Source organism: Pan troglodytes, chromosome 5 (assembly GCF_028858775.2).
Source record: "Pan troglodytes isolate AG18354 chromosome 5, NHGRI_mPanTro3-v2.0_pri, whole genome shotgun sequence".
Lineage (NCBI taxonomy): Eukaryota > Metazoa > Chordata > Mammalia > Primates > Hominidae > Pan > Pan troglodytes.
This window is the reverse complement of record NC_072403.2, coordinates 181,043,621-181,063,599: the sequence shown is the minus strand read 5'-3', so window position 1 is coordinate 181,063,599 and position 19,979 is coordinate 181,043,621. Positions and strand designations below refer to the sequence as shown.

The following is a 19,979-nucleotide window of genomic DNA, read 5'->3' as shown; positions in this document are numbered from 1 at the left end:
AGAGATTCAACTTCTTCCTGGTTTAGTCTTGGGAGGGTGTATGTGTTGAGGAATTTATCCATTTCTTCTAGATTTTCTAGTTTATTTGCATAGAGGTGTTTGTAGTATTCTCTGATGGTAGTTTGTATTTCTGTGGGATTGGTGGTGATATCCCCTTTATCATTTTTTATTGCGTCTATCTGATTCTTCTCTCTTTTTTTCTTTATTAGTCTTGCTAGCGGTCTATCAATTTTGTTAAACATGGAAAGGAACAACCAGTACCAGCCGCTGCAAAATCATGCCAAAATGTAAAGACCATCGAGACTAGGAAGAAACTGCATCAACTAACGAGCAAAATCACCAGCTAACATCATAATGACAGGATCAAATTCACACATAACAATATTAACTTTAAATGTAAATGGACTAAATGCTCCAATTAAAAGACCCAGACTGGCAAATTGGATAAAGAGTCAAGATCCATCAGTGTGCTGTATTCAGGAAACCCATCTCACATGCAGAGACACACATAGGCTCAAAATAAAAGGATGGAGGAAGATCTACCAAGCAAATGGAAAACAAAAAAGGCAGGGCTTGCAATCCTAGTCTCTGATAAAACAGACTTTAAACCAACAAAGATCAAAAGAGACAAAGAAGGCCATTACATAATGGTAAAGGGATCAATTCAACAAGAAAAGCTAACTATCCTAAATATATATGCACCCAATACATGAGCACCCAGATTCATAAAGCAAGTCCTTAGAGACCTACAAAGAAACTTAGACTCCCACACATTAATAATGGGAGACTTTAACACCCCACTGTCAACATTAGACAGATCAACGAGACAGAAAGTCAACAAGGATATCCAGGAATTGAACTCAGCTCTGCACCAAGCAGACCTAATAGACATCTACAGAACTCTCCACCCCAAATCAACAGAATGTACATTTTTTTCAGCACCACACCACACCTATTCCAAAATTGACCACATACTTGGAAGTAAAGCTCTCCTCAGCAAATGTAAAAGAACAGAAATTATAACAAACTATCTCTCAGACCACAGTGCAATCGAACTAGAACTCAGGATTAAGTATCTCACTCAAAACCGCTCAACTACATGGAAACTGAACAACCTGCTCCTGAATGACTACTGGGTACATAACGAAATGAAGGCAGAAATAAAGATGTTCTTTGAAACCAACGAGAACAAAGACACAACATACCAGAATCTCTGGGATGCATTCAAAGCAGTGTGTAGAGGGAAATTTACAGCACTAAATGCCCACAAGAGAAAGCAGGAAAGATCCAAAATTGACACCCTAACATCACAATTAAAAGAACTAGAGAAGCAAGAGCAAACATATTCAAAAGCTAGCAGAAGGCAAGAAATAACTAAAATCAGAGCAGAACTGAAGGAAATAGAGACACAAAAAACCCTTCAAAAAATTAATGAATCCAGGAGCTGGTTTTTTGAAAGTTTTTTTTTTTCTGTAAAAATATGAGTGACAGTGTCCAAATTCTTTACATGTTGGGGATGACATGTTATATTTTTCTTTTTCTTTTTAAGGAAAAAGTTACATTTTAAATCTTTGACTTCTTTTATGCAGTATGTTGGAGCTCTGTTTTATGACCTGTCATGATAAAAATGTATTATTAGCCCATTGTCCAGTTATGAACAATTCCTTTCTAGCTGTTTTGTATGCTTCATTCTATTTTCACAAAAGTCTCGTTATTGAAATAGTTAAGTTTATGCTAAATTGGGAGTAAAAGTGATGAAATATTTGAGGATGCATTTCCTAAAAAGGCTGAAATAGAATTTAAATAGTCAAATGACTGCACCAAATCTAATGAGGTATTTCTGTCTAATGGAAGAATAAAACATTGTATGTATTTCTTTCATGCTGTTTGCTTTGCTAAGTGCTTTTCATGCATTTTCTTATTTAATACTAAAATGTCCTTGAGTTGTAAACTCTTATTAGCTCATTGTATAGAAGATTATTATCTCTAAATCAGCTAATTGAATATTTAGAGGAAATTTCAGTGAGATTTATGACATTTGCTCTCCAACAACCCTTCAACAATCAAGTTGTTTAAAAGTCGATTTGGCTATTAAAAACAAATACAACAAACCATGAATCTTCATATGGGTTGTTTAAACATGTAGAGAATATATATATATATGTGTGTATGTGTGTGTGTGTGTGTGTGTGTGTGTGTGTGTGTATGCTTTGGGGGATATAGATTTGGGAGATTCAATTACAGGTTATAACTGAGATCATGGGAATGCATGAAATCAAGTTGTGTAGAGATTGCAGAGTGAGAAAATGTGTTAGGTTTGGAATCCTCAGATGTACCTACATTAAAAATGAAATTTCTATAGACCTCTTGCAGTGAAAGGCCTAGGATTGGGATTAAAAAAAATATTAAAGAAACAAGAGTCTCCACCTCTATCAAACATGTGTGACTTGAGTCAGAAAAGAGGAATTTTTATAAAGGAAAAAGTTAGGAACATCATGCTATCATTTTGAGGTTTACCAATGATTTGTATTTATCATTTAAGAAAATAATGCCATTTATCTTACTTTCATCCAAAACATGCAAAATAAATTATGCCATATATTCTGCATTGAACACATTTCTTGATTCAATTCAGTAGGCATAGTACTAATTTCCATTTTCTTAAAATTAGAAAAAAATAGATAGTTTCATCTGATCAGGCTTGGATATTCCTAAAGGGGATGAGTGGTATCTCTATATCCCTTCCATCACTAGTCTTTATACCTTCATTCTCAAACTTTCACCATTTGATTATGGCAGCCAATATTACAGAGTATGTATTACATGGCCAGTTCTTGTCTTATGAACAAAACAGATAATGAAAGTTGCCCATGAAAAAGTTGTACTTTATCAATTATCTTTAATTAATCATGGGCAGGGAAAATATTCAGAAGAGGCTGAGAGATGAGCAGGGTAGGGCCAATGTCCATGGCAGCCTTGTTCAAATTTAGGTCCTGTTCTTATAAATTGAATGCCAATTAGGAATGTTTAAGGAATGCCATTTGTTCCAGAGACTTAGTAACACCTCAAGAAAAATCTGGTCATTTTCCTAAATGCTCAGTGCAATGATCTAAATTCCTGTAAAATGTTTCACTAGACTGTGTCCTGAAAAGGCTCTTGAATATTCTAACATATTACAACACTAAATAGGCTTTGAAGTTCTTTTAGGAGTGGAAAAAATTATAATACTCATTTTTCTGGTTAAGCAAAAAGAAACCAAAATTTATTTATGGGAGTGAATTGAAGATAAAATTGTTAAGCAAAATGGAACCATATACATATACATATATATATACATATACATATAAGTGTGTGTGTGTGTATGGAGAGAGAAAAAGGGAGGAAATGTTTGTATTTGTACATATGTGTGTGTGTGTTTGTGTGTGTGTGTATGGAGAAAAAAGGGAGGAAATGTTTGTGTTTGTATATACATATGTGTGTGTATATATGTGTATGTGTTTGTGTATATATGTGTATGTGTTTGTGTATATATGTGTATGTGTTTGTGTCTGTGTATGGAGAGAGAAAGGGAGGAAATGTTTGTGTTTGTATATGTGTGTGTGTGTACTTATATGTGTGTGTATATATGTATGTGTGTGTGCGTGCATATGGAGAAAGAGAGAGAAAGGGAGGAAATGTTTGTGTCTGTGTCCCCTTCAAAATCCATATGTTAGTTGAGGTCCAAATCCTCAGTACCCCAATGTGATAATATTTGGAGGTAGGGCCTTTGGGAGGTGATTAGGGTTAGATGGTATCATGAAAGTGGAGCCTCCCTCATGGGATTAGTACCTTTACAAGGGGATAAAGAGATCAGAGCTCCTCTCATTCTCTCTCTGTCTGCTATGTGAGGCTAGAGCAAAAGGCAGCTGTCCGCAAACCTGAAAGAAGGCATTCACCAGAACCTTATCATGTTGGTGCCCTGATCTCAGACCTCCTGCCTTCAGAAGTGTGAGAAATAAATTTCTATTGTATAAGCCAACAGTCTATGGCATTTTTTGTTACTGCAGCCCAAACTGATTAAAACAGAAATTGGTATCAGATGAGAGTTCTGCTGTAACAAATATCTAAAAATGTGGAAGCAGCTTTGGAACTGGGTAATGGGTGGCAGCTGGAAAAGTTTTAAGGCCCATGCTAGAAAAAGCTGATGCGGCTCTGAAGGGATTGCTAAAGGCAATTCTGGTGAGAGCTAAGGAAGAAAAGAAGGCTGCAGATAAAACGTCCCTCTTCTTAGAGATAAAATGTAATCATGTGTCGGATGTTGATAGAAATATTGTTAATAAACACTCTTCTGATGAGTTCTCAGGAAGAAAATGAAGAACACGTTATAAAGGGGATCTTTGTTACAAAGTGGCAAAGAAATTTGCTGGGTTGTGTTCATGTTCTAATGTTTTGTGGAAGGTAGAACTTCTGAGTGTTGGAATTGGATATTTAGCTGAGTGGATTTCTAAGAAAAGGGTTGAAGGAGTGGCTTAGTTCCTCCTGACTGATTACAGTAAAATGCAAGAAGACAGAAATAAAGATTGAATTGTTAACCAAAAGGAACCAGATTTTGAAGATTTGGAAATTCTAAACCTGTACATATTACAAAAATAAAAAAGCATGTCAGGAAGAGAGCACTCGAGGTGTGGCAGGCTGAGTATTTGACACGAGATTAGTGTGGATATGAGCCCTGGACCTAGTCAACCACACTACCAGGATAATTGCCAGTTTTTAACTGAAGGGGACAGAAATGGAACAGAATGCAGGAAGACTGCTGCACTTGCAATCACAGAATAGGGCTATAGAGCGGTTTAGCTGCCAATGTGCACTGTACGTCAAGCAAAGGAAAGAATGACCCAAATAGTAATTCAGAGATGACCAGGGCTGCCTCTTCAGTTTTAAAAGAGGGGGGATATTACCTGGGTCTTAAGAAACAAAATAGCCTACACCCAATGCTGTGGAGATTAGGTCACCTGCAGCCTAGGGTCAGGGCCACCACACATCGGAGTCCTGGGGGCATGGCCCCTGCCCAGCAGAGCCGTGCAGACAAGTCTGCTGCCCCAGTGGACCAAAAGTTGGGCCTCTACTTCACCAGGTCCTGCTTGGTACCCATCACTCCATTTTTGTCTCCTGTTTGTCCCTTTTGGAAGGGCAGTATCCATGCTATGTCTGTTCCACAATTCTGTTTTGTAAGCACATAGCTTATTTGGTTTCACATGTTCACAGTTGGAAAGAAATTTCGCCTAGGATAAATTCTACCTCATGTCTCACCTAAATCTGACTTAGAGGTTATTTAGTTGAAGCTTTGGACTTTGGAATTTAGCGTTTCTGATACAACAAGTTCAGATTTTTAAAGCAGTTGAAATGAAATAAATATACTTTGCATGTGAGAAGATGTAAAATTTGGAGGGACAGGGTGAAATGCTAGAAACTGAAGGATTGTGTCGCCCTAAAATACAGATGTTGAAACTCTAATCCCCAATGTACTGGCATTTGGAAATGCAGCCTTTAGGAGGTAATTAGGTTTAGATTAGGGTATAAGACTGCAGCCAAGCCTCCATGATGGGATCAGTGCATTTGGAAGGCAATGAAGAGATCAGAGCTCTCTCTCTTTCTCTCCACTGTGTAAGGTTACAGAAAAAGGCATCCCTTTGCAAGCCAGAAAGAAGGCCCTCGACAGAACCTGACCATACGGGTGCCCTAATCTTGGATTTCTGGCCTCTAGAATTGTGGAAAATAAATTCATGTTTTTGTTATAGCAGCCCAAACTGGCAAAGATTGTGCATGCGTGTGTGTGTGTGTGTGTGTGTGTGTGTGTTGGGTATGTCTCCCTAACCCAATCTAGTCTCTCTCAATTTGTGTTTATATAGATACATCTCCCTGATCTGTCGAAATCACAAGGGCTGACCCAGTTAATGGCACTAAAGGCTCTTCATGACCTGGTTCCTCCCAAACCCTTGAATGCCAGCTCCACCACTTATTGCCGTGCTGGGCTCCACTGATCCAATCTGCTGTTGACCTTAACATCCGATGCTCGGTGCTTTCATCACTCTGTCTCCACTGTCTGTAATATATCACCTCTTTCAAAACCTTGATAACTTCCTATTACACTCTATTTTCCTATAACGCATACTCATTACAGACTCATCAGTGAAGGTATATTACAGCCCGTGATAACTTCCTGTCACACTCTATTTTCCTATAACGCATGCTCATTACAGACTCATAGGTGGAGGTGTATTATAGCCCACCTGAGCAGGTCATTAAAGCCGCATATTTAAACAGTGAATAGTAGACCTGTTTGCTCCTAGAAGTAAACTTTTCATATTTCCTTTTTCAACTTGGAATATATATGATAATCAGGTACAGGGATTCCTTGCCTTTTAGCTTCCTCCAATATCCTTTCCCTCAATCTTTAAAATTTCTATTTTTCTCTTATGCAGTGCATTTTAACTATCTCTTAATCTAATACAGGTTCCAAATGATACTTAGGAAGCCTCATAGTCATAACAAAATGCATCAGTGATAGAATGATTTTTAAAATATCAGTTATTTTCTTAAATATATTCACAAGTCACTTCCCTTTTTTTTAAGACATGGGAAAATATACTATTTTATCTCCCAGGATGATAGAATTTACTAAACTACCTAGTGACGATTACAGATAAAGCTAACTGATCACATAATTCTTATTTCAAAGATTCGTGTAAGAAAGGCCTTATCAAACCAGCGAATTAAAAAGTGTGCAGTGTTACTTCACAAATGGTAACCTTGACATGAAAACTGGATGTGTTCATAGATCATACATTTTACAAAAATAAAACAAAAAAATTAAATGACATCAAAAAACAAAACAAACATTTAAAAACAGAAAGAAAGCCAAAGGGGCCCAAGGAAGAAACAAAAACAAAACAGGACTCAGTGGAAGATACTCAATGGAAGATAACAGTCTCATTTTTTATTCTCATTTTTGGAAGAAACTTTGGGAGGTGGGTTTGATTTCTCTCTTTGCCACTTGAGTCACTTGCAGAGCCATTAAAACTATGGCCTAGTCTAAGGATACTCAGTTCTCAATGAACTTTTGCAAATATTTTATATGTAAAGCATACAGTCATTTTTTCAGGGTTGAAGTTTGGGAATATTTCTGAGTATGTCTGCATAGAATATTTGTTTTTAATTTTAATGATAATTACAATAACCAAAAAGGATTATTTCTATTTAATTTAAAGTTGTGTGTATAGAAGTGTGTCCATGTGTGTGAAGAGAGAAAGAGATACCATTAAGATGTTTTAAAAACTACACAGCAGTCTGTGAGCTTCTATCAGTCTTGTTGTACAGCACTTAGCTTCTTCAAAAATGCCAAAGATGAGGTAGAAAATCCACCCCTATGTCCATTCCATTCTAAGCATAATAGGTATTCTAAACTTCTGCCATCATTCTTTAAGGCAACATTCAGTTGGAATACCTGTATGTTGTCATTCTTTAAGCATTTGGTAGCACATTAGTTATGCTAGCTTGTAAGTTATAGTAACTTTCATCATTTTAGTTCTAATCAAGTAAAAAGGTCAGCAAGTATTTAAAAATAACTTTTCAAATAGAGATAATTACCCCATCGTAAGTGTCCATATTTAGAGAAACAACCTCAATCCCACAATATGTGAGGAAAGCCTACTATGAATGAAGCCCCAGGCATTTTTAATACAAAAATGATTTGACAATACAAAAACATATTGCTCTGGACTAAAGGACTACATTTTGTGTCACTGAGTAGTTTCCTCGCCAACCATCAAACTTCAACTTAATTTATGTAGTAATAATATCTACATAATATCAGTATTTACATAAACTTTTAGTCATTTGTATGAAGATACATACATGACCAGGCATGATTCACAGACACGCATGTGCCGATGCATGAGTCACCAACACGCGTGTGCCGATGCCTGAGTCACCAACACATGTGTGCTGATCTATCTGCATTCTGTCACCCAGTGTCTCCTCAGTGAAGTCAGCCAAGTGAGTAGAAAGGGGAATGTCACGTGTGACTGGAGAACAGGGTGAAACTAATTGGTCCCACGTGATGAAACCGCAACCTCAGCTTTATCACCATGGTGACCTAACAAACGGAGTTACAGCCACAGCTGCTTTGGTAAATACTGACACACTCATGCTCATCGATAGTTATTTAGAGTCTATTTTAATAGAAAGCAACACTCTCTGTTATTACCTGCCAACCTCACAGAGTCTAAAGCTACTAACATTGTACAGACAATTCAAAACGTATTAAATTTTGCTCAGTATTCTTAGTAAACATAAAACAAGATGAATAGAACCATCGCCTACATTCATAGTCAGTTTTATTATATACAATTTTTAATGTTAGTGTATGCTCTTACGTTGCACATTGATATTTTAAAACAATGCATACTTGTAATGTTTGATTGTGGAAATAATAAAAAACATTAAAAGAAGAATGAATATATAATAACTATCCTTATCTATGAGAATATTCATGAATGGTGAAAAGAGAAAGGCATTGTTGAACTGATTTAGACAAGAGAAACACTTTGTAGATTATTAGAGAGCCTTGGAAGTTTCAGGGGACAAAACACAGGTCTCTCAATCATGGAAGCAGCAGAAGAGGCCTTTTAAAGAATATTAGACTCTCCAAGGTCAAGGTAAGTTCAGCCAAGCTATTAGCAATGGTGGACATGGTGGGATGGATTAGAATCTGGAAGATTACCAAATGAAACAATAATTTGTTTATGCTGAATATTATCCATGGCACAACATCAACTTTATGGAAAAAGGAAAAAAGAAAAAGTCAGTGAAGTAGAAATTGAAAAACAGAATTTGCACAGTCTTGCTTATTCTCATGGTGTGTGGAATTAAGGGCCTGATACAGCTGAACCTGGCCTCTTTCTGGATCAAACACTCTATGATGAAAATATAATAGACCGGTCCTTCCACTGGGGCCACAGTGGGGAAGTGGAAGGCTTGAGGCTGTCCTCAGTGCAAGCGAGCTCATTCTTATAAAAGTAACAGCATAGCACTGGTTCAACATGACTTTTGGTAAAACCTGATGATAACTTCCTCATTTTACTCCACAGACACAGAAAAGAGCTCACATTCTCTGGAAATCAGATAAACACAAAACAAAACATTAGAGTATTTCAATTCCCTTCTATATACAATGTTTTATACACCATTAAAAATTCAGAGGTGTGCAAAGTGACATGGGGCTCATGAACAAGAGGAAAAAAAAGGACACTAACAGAATGTTCTTCTGGTTCCAGAATTCAAGCTAGCAAACAGAACTTTGAAGATAATTATTATAAAGATATTCAAATATTTTTAGGGGGAAAAGGAAAGAACAAGTGAACAGATGAAGAATGAGAACAGAGAAAAGCAAGTTAGAAAAAGGAACCAAATGGAAATTCTAGATCACAAAATTATAACATCTGAACTCCAAAAAATACATTTGATAGGCCTGACCACAGAATGGAGAATGCTGAAGAAAGATGATTAAATTTGAAAGTCTAGCTGTAGAAAATATGTAAATTAAAGCTTAGAAAATAAAGATGAATAAAAACCGAGCTGTGTGCCAGTGTCAAGAGGCCCAATAGGCATGTATGTAATCAGGTCGTCAGGAGAGAGTAGGGAAGAGAAAACCATCTGAAGAAAGAAAAGTGGAAATGTCACAAATCTGATGAAAAGCAACGGACAGGTACAAGACACTGAAGCCCCAAGGGGATAGATGCAAAAAAATCCACACCTATGCACATCATAAACTGTGAATACATTATCTTTCCTCCACTTTCTCGTCCACCTGGGTAAAAGTTATTCTAAATGTTGCATAAATCATTCCTTCTTTTTAAATAACTTTGCTGTATATATGATTTCTGAGTAATTCATTATTCAGTTGGTTTTTGACTAACAAATAAATGTAGATATACTATACACATTCTTCTGGAACTTGTTTTTTACTCATTTGGTTTTTGAGAAACATCTGAGATAAGTACACCTATAGTTCACTAACTTTCCTTCATATTTAATGTTCCATTTTATGACTGCCCCTTTTAACCATGTCATTTGTGATAGTTCCACATTTCTGCTCTTGCTGACATTGCTTTGCACATTTTTGTATTTCTGGCAACAAGAACAATAATTCTTCTCAGGCAGCATTTTTCAAATTAAGAGTTTGATCCATTCGTGGATCATTAAATACATTTAATAGGTGGTGAAAATATTATTTAATTAAATAAATAAAATACAGTGGAAGAGAAGGGAAGGGAAGACAGCGGAGAAAAGAGGAGAGGGGAGGAAAAGAAAAAAATAAAAATCAGATTGCATTGCACAAAGTAAGCAAAATTAATGTTTTGCGAAACTTTTATATAACTGTGTTTTGTCTTATGATATTAAATGTTTTCTGTTTTTTATCATTAAAAAAGGTTGAAAGCTGTGAGTTGAATTTATATACTTTGGAGTGGGATTTCTAGCTTTCAGTAATGCCAATTTAGTTAAATAAACTAATTTGGTTAGATAATGCAAGTAACTTTGCTATGTAATGGTATCAATTTCATCCATAAGAGGTGTGTCTCAGAGCTTGCTTTGTCTAGATTCTCAACAACTATCTTGTAGTTACAATAATAAAGCAATAAAGCAATACAACAATAACTATTTTTTACTAACTTCCAGAAATTTTCATGAGTGAGTTCACCTCTTTGGGTCTGTTTCTTCATCTGCAATAAGTAAAGTCTGCAATATGAGAATTTCTAAAGTCCCCGTGTAAAGTGTTTTGATTACAGAACACTTGTAAAAGAATCACATTGTCATTCTCAGGAAACAGCAGATGTGACTACTGGAGAGAAGGGCCATTGTGGTTTCATTGTTGTAACCAGCACATAGTAGTCATTCAATTTGCCTGGATTAAATGAATGATTATGTGCTTTCCACTTGGTAAATATTTAACATATAAACATAGTCCTTTCCCTGGCAGTGGGAAAGGTGCCAGCTGAGCTTATCATTATCCTTGATCTGATTCAGTAACAAAGGTTTGTAAAACTTGCCAGTTATACGTATGTTGGGTACTTACTGAATGCAGCATAATTCACTAAACATAAGCAACTAGTAGTTTCTTGTGACCATTGAACAATTCAAGTGACTTGAAAAATACCGATTTTCCACGAACTGCCAGATTGCTTAGGATTTCACCATGAAGATTTGGCTTGAATACAGATGAGTGGATAAATCTAGAAACACATTTATGAATGGAAAACAGAAGGTTTATGATTGTGAAGCGAGGAGAAGGCTCATCACCTTGCTCCAGTGCCTGGCTGGGCTGTGTTACGAGTGCTGTCCACGATGCAACTGGAGCAGGCAGTGCCTCTCTCCCAAGCATCCTCACCCCCAGAGCTCTGTGTTCCGCAATGATGGGCCCTCTCTTTGTTCTCCACCTTCAAAGTGATTCACTCAGCTATATCCTAAAAGTACAAAGTCACCCAGCTCTGTCTAAAAATGCTTGAGGCTTGAACCGCCTGTTGGAATGCTCACTTTATTTGTGAGAGATCATGTTTATTGAGCATTCTCCTGTGCCATTATAAACCAACCAACGAATCAAGAAACCATCCGTGAGTGAGGGTCAGAGCCTTGTCAGGAGCCGTTTCTGGAAGATGTAAGGGTGGCAACGTTGCATTTGCCAATGCTAGTTTCTGTTCAGATGGCAACTTTGCCTCAGTATAATCCCAAATGACATGTCCAATTTCCCTTTCTCAACTCTTGAGTTTTTCCAGGGAGAAAATGTGGTTTTGCCCTTCTTTTAGAAAATTGATGTTTCTGTGCTTTTGCTTTGCTAGTGCATCTGAAAACATATGGACACTTCTGGCTAAAAAAAGAAAAGAAAGTCTTTTCTGATTCATTTGGCTAAAACATGAATTTTCCAAATTCAGTAAAAAACCCTTTTATGAGACACTTTCGTCTACCATAGATTCCATTAGACCACGGAGCAGATCTTCTCCCGGGACACACAGTCATGCTGTCATCACAATTCCCAGTGTTCAGGAATGCTAGACACTTCCTGACCTTTACGTCTGATACATTCTTTGAGAGAACTTCTCCACCGACCCCGTCACCTGGATCGGATCACCGACCTCTCCCAAGAGGGGCCTGGCTTCCTCCTCGCTGGGGAAACGGTAGGGAGCTCCCCTAGGTAAAGCCTCTAGGGAGAGTGGCCAGGAGCCGGGTCAGGAAAGGCTCTGGAGCCCAAAGGGCTGCCCGCAGAGGCTGAGGTCCCTGCAAGTGCACAGGGAGGAGAGGTGAGATCAGATTCCAGCCGAGTCAGGCTTCCATGTCAGACTGCGTGTGTTTATGCAGAGGTGCAACTCAGGAATTACTGAGGAGAAAGTACAGGGCCAATTTAACCTCCGCTGAGAGACCTCGAACCCTGCTCATCACCACTCCTCGCTAAAAAGGGGCCTCTCCAGGGAAGAACCCAGAGGGAGAGCGGGAATTCTCCTCCCCTCGGAGGAAGAGTGCTTCCTCTACCCTTAATGTACCAACTGACAACAATTCAAACAGAAGGAAACTAGGGTGTGACAAATAAAGGAAGCCTTTTCATGCTCTATGTCCACTGGCGTCGGGCAAGCCCCGGTGGAAGTCCAAGGAAAAGAGTCTAAGACCCAAACAGATGGTTTGCGCCAAAGTTCTAAAGTGTATCAGACGTGAATAAAGGTATGTTAATTCTAAAAGGAACTAAAATAGAAACATGATGTGGTTTAGACTCAGGTATTAAAAAATGAGCCATCTCAGAAGTGGAGACCAACTGAAAATCTTCCTGTATAACTTCTTCTATAACTCTTCCATGCCTCTATGTTTGGTTGATTTTCGCCAGTTTTCCCAGTCTCCAATGAACCTGATTCTATAGGCAGTTACTCTGTGTTCTTATTGATGGGATTCTAAGAAGTGAAGAACAGCATAGGAACCAATTTGCTGTGTAAAATCAGAGAGAGCTCGACTCACTGTGGGTCGGAAACAAAGGGAGACTCTCCATTGAAAACAGGCTCCCTGAAAGCAGACATCAGCTATAAACTGGTTAGGAATTTATTATGAATTTCCTTTGCATTCTGAAGCAGAAGGCTTCAAATTAGGCTCTAAGTCAGAACCCACAGTACCATTCCCCACAGTATGACAAGTTTATATGGGCAACACATATATTTTAGAGTAATTTGATCGTCCCAGGCACTACCTGGAGTGCTTTACACATGTAGCTGCTTAGTCGTGGCCCCTCATGGCCTGGCCCTCTGGGTTGGAATGATGAGTTGCCAGAGGGTGAAGTCACTTTGGGATCATCACGAACACTGAGAGTCGAAAGACAATGCCAGAGGGTGACGTCACTTCTGGTTCATCACGAACACATGGAGAGTCGGAAGACCACCCTGGGCTTGTCTTCACATTTTCCGTGTTGTCACTTGCCGGTCCTTTGGAAGCCGACCCTAGATGTACACTGTCTTGCCGGGACCTTTCTCTTCTCTTCCCCTGTGACCACGCAGGTCTTCGATTCCCTGCCCCCTGCCCGAGGACCTGTCTCCTCCCTGCCGGAGGACCAAGCTTCAGAAGAACTGCACATGGGAGGAAATACCAACCGTTTAACTTCTTCAGAGACAACCTCTAACCCGGCTCACCACCACGCTAGCTAAAAAAGGGCCCTCTCCGAGGGAAGATCCCGGAGGAAGAGTGGGAATTCACCCTCCCCTTGGGGGAGGGGGGAGGAGTGCTTTCTCTACCCTTAATTTATGAACTGAGAAAAATCCTAACAAGCCTACTATGAAATAAAGATGCCCTTAACCCATTTATGCCTAGTGTTCCATTATTGGAACGCTAAGCTTGTGGGAGTTATTCATATCCTACTGCTCAAAACCATTGCCAAGGTCTGATTTTTCACACAAAAAAATTTGCAACCTTCGGTATAAATGGGTTAATTCCAAAGCCTAAAGCAACCTAAGACATCTCAGTCCACAGTGAGCCCAGCCTCCAGCTGCAGGTGTTGGCTTCCACACAGGACAGGACCAAGCAGTTTTGTGCTGAGTCCATCTCTGTGGCCACCGGCCACCTGGTGCTGGGGCTGGTCCTCAGCTCATCTGCACAGGGTTGGTGGAAGGGGCCAGAGGCAGCCTGGGCTCTGAATTCCCAGACCTGGGGAATAGGCCTGGTAGGGGAGCGAATGCCAGGGCCGCTGGTGGCCTTGGCTCTTCTGCATGGCAGCAACTGTGGTGGCCTGAGAATAAGGAGTTACCATAAGGACGTAGAGGTAGATCACCGGAGGTGCATCCACACCCAGAGATAGACTCACACATCTGTGGTGTGTTCATTTCAACAAAGAGGCAGAGAAAATTCCATGGAGGAAAAACAATAGCCTTTCAACAAATGGTGTTAGAACAACTGGATATCTTACGCAAAAAATTAACTTTTATCTGTATCTCATATTATGTAAAAATGGAACCAAAATAGATTATAAACATAATGTAGAATATAAAAGTAGAAATTATAGTAAAAATCATAAGAAAAAAATTTGTGCGACCTTAGTTAGGCAAAGATATTTTAAATTTGACAGCAAAAGTACAATCCATAAAAGAAAAGAAAATAATGATAAATTGGACATACTCAAAGTGAAGCACATATGCTAGTCAGAAGACACTACTGTTAAGAGAATAAAAAATATAAGCCACAAATCTGGAGAAAACATTTGCAAACCATATATCTGAAAAAAATGGCTTGTACTTCACATCTAAAAAGACTCAAAAGTCAATAATAGGAAAAAAGAGACAATTTAAAATGGGCAAAATAGTTAAAAAGACAGATCAGCCAAGAAGATATATGGATGAAAATTAAACACATTAAATACATCCGATGTCAATAACCCTGCTCCCTACCGGTTAGACAGCTGATGTCAGAAAGGCCGACCCCATCGCGCATGCGCGAGCACAAGTGGGCAGGAACAGGAAATCCCACGAGGACGCTGAATCAAACCTGCCTACGTGAAGGGCTGAAGACGCGACATTTCCTGACAGAGGTCGCTATGTCTAGCAGCATGAGCCTCTCCATGAAGGCACGAGGGGAGAAGACCTCTTCTCTACCTTGTCCCAGGTCTTCCAGGATGGGTGTCTCCTTTGAGAAGCAGGACTGCTTTTATAAGTAAGAAAAATATCGGTTCTTCATTTTCAAAATAACGTCTCAGCTACGTGTCCAAGTGTGTCACATTGCAACAACTGCCCAGCTGTGGGGCTGGTCTTGGGGAGCAGAGGGGACTGAAGGGCCTGCCTCATTACGAGCTGCACAGGAGGGCTGAGCTTGCATTAGCAGCTTCTCCCTCCAGTGCAGGAGAACGCATTAAGATTTACGGTTTATCTGAAAGTAGCTTAGAAAGAAACCATATGCTCTTATCATCTCTTGCAGAAGTTGCAGACACGTTATTTAAAAATCTCGTTTTCTTAAACTGTCTTTATTGCAAAGAAAAGAGCCTCTGGGATCCACTTCAAGTAGTCATTGTGGAGGGTACAGCAAGCCAGCCCTGGGCTAAGCATTTACCCCACTAGTTCACCACCACAGCAAGGTGGAGATCCTTGAGTTTTTGCCTGTGTTTCAGAAATGAGGAATCCGAGGAGCAGAGACCTGAAGTGACCTGTCCAGGACGCAAGAGTGAACCCAGGGACAAAGCCAACCCGCTCTGCTGGGGCCAGTGCCTTTCCACACTCCTCTGTTTCTATATTTAAACCGAGTGAAAGGAGACATGGAAAATACATTAGCCCATTTGGAGGTGAATTTGATACACTCTCATTTGTCATAGAGGGTAGAAAAAGATGGAAAAGAGAAACGGGCTGGTGGGGAGAAGGGAAGAGCAGAGACCAGGGCCTCAGCCCAACCTCCATCTGCTTCCCACTTTCTCTCCCTGTCCCTTTCCTGGAGGCCTTGCTTGCTCCTCACAAAGCTGTCATTCTTATGCCTTGCATGGATTTGGGTATTTTAACTTGTCTATTAAAAATATAAATCTGGCCCCATATATATGCTTAATTAATATTATCATGTATCCCCTTCAAAATACTCTGTGGCCAAAGTTTGTGCCCTTTTATGCAGGATCGGGAATGGATTCCCTAATAAATGTCTTGCATTTTTCCCATCACAAAATGTAGTTAAATTAGCATCTCTTCATCCTAATTTTATTTCTCCATTTGGACAAAGCATCTTCACTTCCAACAGCTGAGCTTTTCAAAGATATTTATTTCTGTGTAGAATTAAAAAAAATTGTATATTACCATTTCTGAAAATAAGTAACTCAAAACTTTCCTTTAAAATTATTGCAAAAGTTTCATAAATTCAGTTAGATATATGCTTAGGGAAAATACAGAGTTTGAAGGAATTTTTAAAAGACCACATATTCTATAATTCCGTTTATATGAAAGTTTTAGAACAGGCAAACCCATGGAGACATCGAGTAGATTGGTGGCGGCCAGGGACTGGTGGAGGGAGGTGGCAGGCAAGAGAATGGCTGCTGACGGGTATGGGGTTCCTTTCAGAGTAAAAATGTTCTAAAATTACCTTGTGGTTGTGGTTCCACAGCACTGAGACTATACTAACTGGCATGTACGGTTTATTAATTATATTTCAACAAAGCTATTAAAATATTCAGTTTCCAAAAATATATCAGTGTATGTAATTGCAATATGTTTAGATCTACCGGAATTTAATGAAATCTAGTAAGTAATGTCTAGTTAATACACTTCCATGGGGATTTGCATTTTATATGTGTTTAAGTTACTCTTCTGAATTTTTTTTTTCAGTTCTTATCAATGCTTCACAAGGTTGGAATTCCAGCTGTTAAACTTACTATAGGCCGGGTGCAGTGGCTCACGCCTGTAATACCAGCACTTTGGGAGGCCAAGGCGGTCAGATCACTTGAGGCCAGGAGTTTGAGACAAGCTTGAGCAACATGGCAAAACCCTTTTTATACTAAAAATACGAAAAAATAATTAGCTAGGTGTGCTGGCATGTGCTTGTAGTCCCAGCTACTTGGGAGGCTGAGGCAGGAGAACCACTTGAACCCAGGAAGTAGAGGTTGTAGTGAGCTGAGATCACGCCAGTGCACTCCAGCCTGGGCAACAGGAATGAAACCCTGTCTGAAGAAAACAAAACAAACAAAATCCAAAAAACTTACTATGTAGCCTTGGGCAAAGTGACTTTTCAAAGCCTTGTATTCTTTATTCTCAAATAATACAACCAGCACCTCCCCCATTACACACATACACCAGTGTACACACACACACAGACACACACAACCAGCACATAATTCTTTTTTGCAAGGACTTCTTAGAAAGATAAAAAAGAGATAAGTACTAGTTTTTCATACATATGTATGCTATGAGAACCAGTCAATAAAATAAAACAACAAATAATATACATTGTAGCTTCCTAAGAATCTTCAGCTTTTAAAGTCCCAAGTCTTTCCAGGGCTCCCAGAGCCCCAGTGACTCCTCATCAACAGAGATGGGATTCCGGGATCATGATTGGAGGGAGGAAGATAAGGAGACCCCAGTCTGTGCCAGAAGAATTTCCTGAATTAACGTTTTTGTCAGGATGAAGTGGGGATTATCAAGTTTGTTAGAATAAATGGTAGGTTTCAGTGATTCTTTTAAGATGAAAATTGATTAGGATTGGGTAAAGCCTGTGGTGTGATCTTGTAAGGTTTGTGGACAGAAGACAAGAGTTTTGAAGGGAGCCTTCACAAGAACATTGCTACTTGGTAAATGAACTTTTTGCTCAGATTAGCAACATGTTGTCCTGATAGAGAGAAGTTTGCAGAGATAAACAAACTGTCTTGATAAACTGATTTATAGGAATGCCTTGAAACAAATATTAGAGTTGCATGCAAAATGTCTCTTCATGTTTGAGTAAAATTACACAGAAAACCAACGTATATGTCACAAGACACTGATACCAAGAGTCTGGCTATCGCACAGAGACAGTGAGACCAAGCCTAGGAGTGATTCTGATTGTCAGAATGAGCCCCATTGTGAGAATATCAAACCAGAAATTAGACTCATGACAAGAAGCCACTAGGGATGAGCTAGTGGCTCATAATAGTAGGGGGAGGAACATTATAGACACCATTGCTGAGAGGCAGCAGGTGCCTGTTAACAGAAAAGAACGGTACATAGGCAACATGCCAAGAAAATGCCCAGGAAAACAGGGAAGGAAAGCCCCCAGATTCGAGGATGATCCTCTAGAGCCAGTCATCTGGCACACTTGCAGTGGGTATTGGCGGAAACTTCACTTCTCACAATTTTCTCCTTCTTCTGAAATAAGTTGTCTTCATCTGCGTAATTTGGGTTCTCCAGAACATCACCTGCTCTGGTACATTCCTGACCATCTTTGCTGTAAAGGTTTCTGACGGAACAGGGGCCCAGGTGTTGTACCTGGGTGACATAACTCTCAGGTTAATTGTGGACTAGTGGCCAAAAGCAAAGTATGGTCTTCCTTCCATGTGACTCTAGGGCATGTTTTTTCTTTTCATCTTTTCTTATAAGACAACATTTCCAGGTCTTAGGTCTAGTGGAAGCTGCTTCGGAGCCATGGAGAAAAGGCAGCCTGCGCTGATTGACCATGAGCCTGAGTACACTGCATGAACCTTTGGAAGTACCTCTTCTATGTCTGCCTGAAGTAAGATAAAGTTGAAATTTTGGGGTAAATACTTTGCATAATGGCGAACCTGTGATAGTTTCACATGGTGAGAGTTTATAGGGCTGTCAGGGAGTGTGGACTCATGAGACGAGTGTGACATCTTTACCAGGGAAGCCACGCCAGATGCTTTGGATGGCTTTAGCTCTGTGGTGCCACTGGATGCCTCAAGGTTCTGAGCAGGCAGAAGGCTTCTTTCAGAGCTCTTCAGTGACAACTCCAGCAAAACTAGAACAATGAATTCATTCTTTACATTGGGAGCCAGCATAATTATGCTTATTTATATGTTTGCTTTCTCTACCATACAGTCCATAAATCTCCAACCAGTAAAACTCCAAGTAAATTCTGAGAAAAATTAAACAATGACCAGGACACAGTCAAAACTCATTATACAGTGTAGTCATATGAAATTCAAAAAGGGGCCCAGGTTCTGTGTGTAGAGGCTCGGGCTCCTGTGCTTTTTCCATTTTTCAGTTTTATCGGTGTCAAGCTGTTGACCTGTAGACGTGCTCCAGGGTTGTGTTCAGCAATTGTGGCAGTGTCCTCACTGGTATTGATTGAGTGCAGTGGCTGAGCCTTCAGTGGCTGAGCCTTCTTTGCTGTCTGGGTAAATTATGTAAAATCATGTGCAAGCTTCTATTGGAGGTCCTCTGGCACCACCAAGTGGCTGGCCTGACAGCTCCCAGCCTGCCCGGCTGAGTTCCCCACCAGATTCACACTTCTCTTCTCTGATTCTGGAGCAAAATTTCTGAGTTGTGTCATCATTTGTAATCAGTTAGATTCATTTGTCACAGTCATCCTTCTAGTTTGAGATTTCCTCAAATCCTAGTTGAGTTTTTATTTACTTTGCATACAATAAATTTGACTTTTTAGCTTTTCCATGTCTTTCCACAACACAGAAATGCAGTCAAAAATCTTCCACCCACTACCACACAGAACAGTTCCATCACTCATCAACCCATCCCCAAACCCTTAGAAGCCCTGCCGCCTTTTCTGTTCCTACATTTTTGCCTCCTCCAGGATGTTATATAAGTGGAACATGTAATATGCAGCCTTTGGGGGCTGCCTTTTTCACTTACCAAAATGCAGTTAAGATTCGTCTACATCCTGTGAGTCGGTTACTCACTCCTTTCACTGTTGAGTAGCCTTACGTCGTGTGAACACACCACAGTCTGTTTCTCCACTCGTGTTGAAGGACAACTTGGTTGTTTCCAGTTTGAGGTGTTATGAATAAA

The 19,979-nt window shown here is 39.5% G+C and overlaps 1 long non-coding RNA gene across 1 annotated transcript; it reads left to right on the top strand.

Moving 5' to 3' along the window:
* The first annotated feature begins 12,060 nt into the window (after positions 1–12,060).
* On the top strand, positions 12,061–16,197 carry LOC129144351 (uncharacterized). Its single transcript, XR_008548740.2, has 2 exons — positions 12,061–15,207; positions 15,659–16,197. It is a non-coding gene; the product is annotated as an uncharacterized LOC129144351 (long non-coding RNA).
* The last annotated feature ends 3,782 nt before the right edge of the window (positions 16,198–19,979 follow it).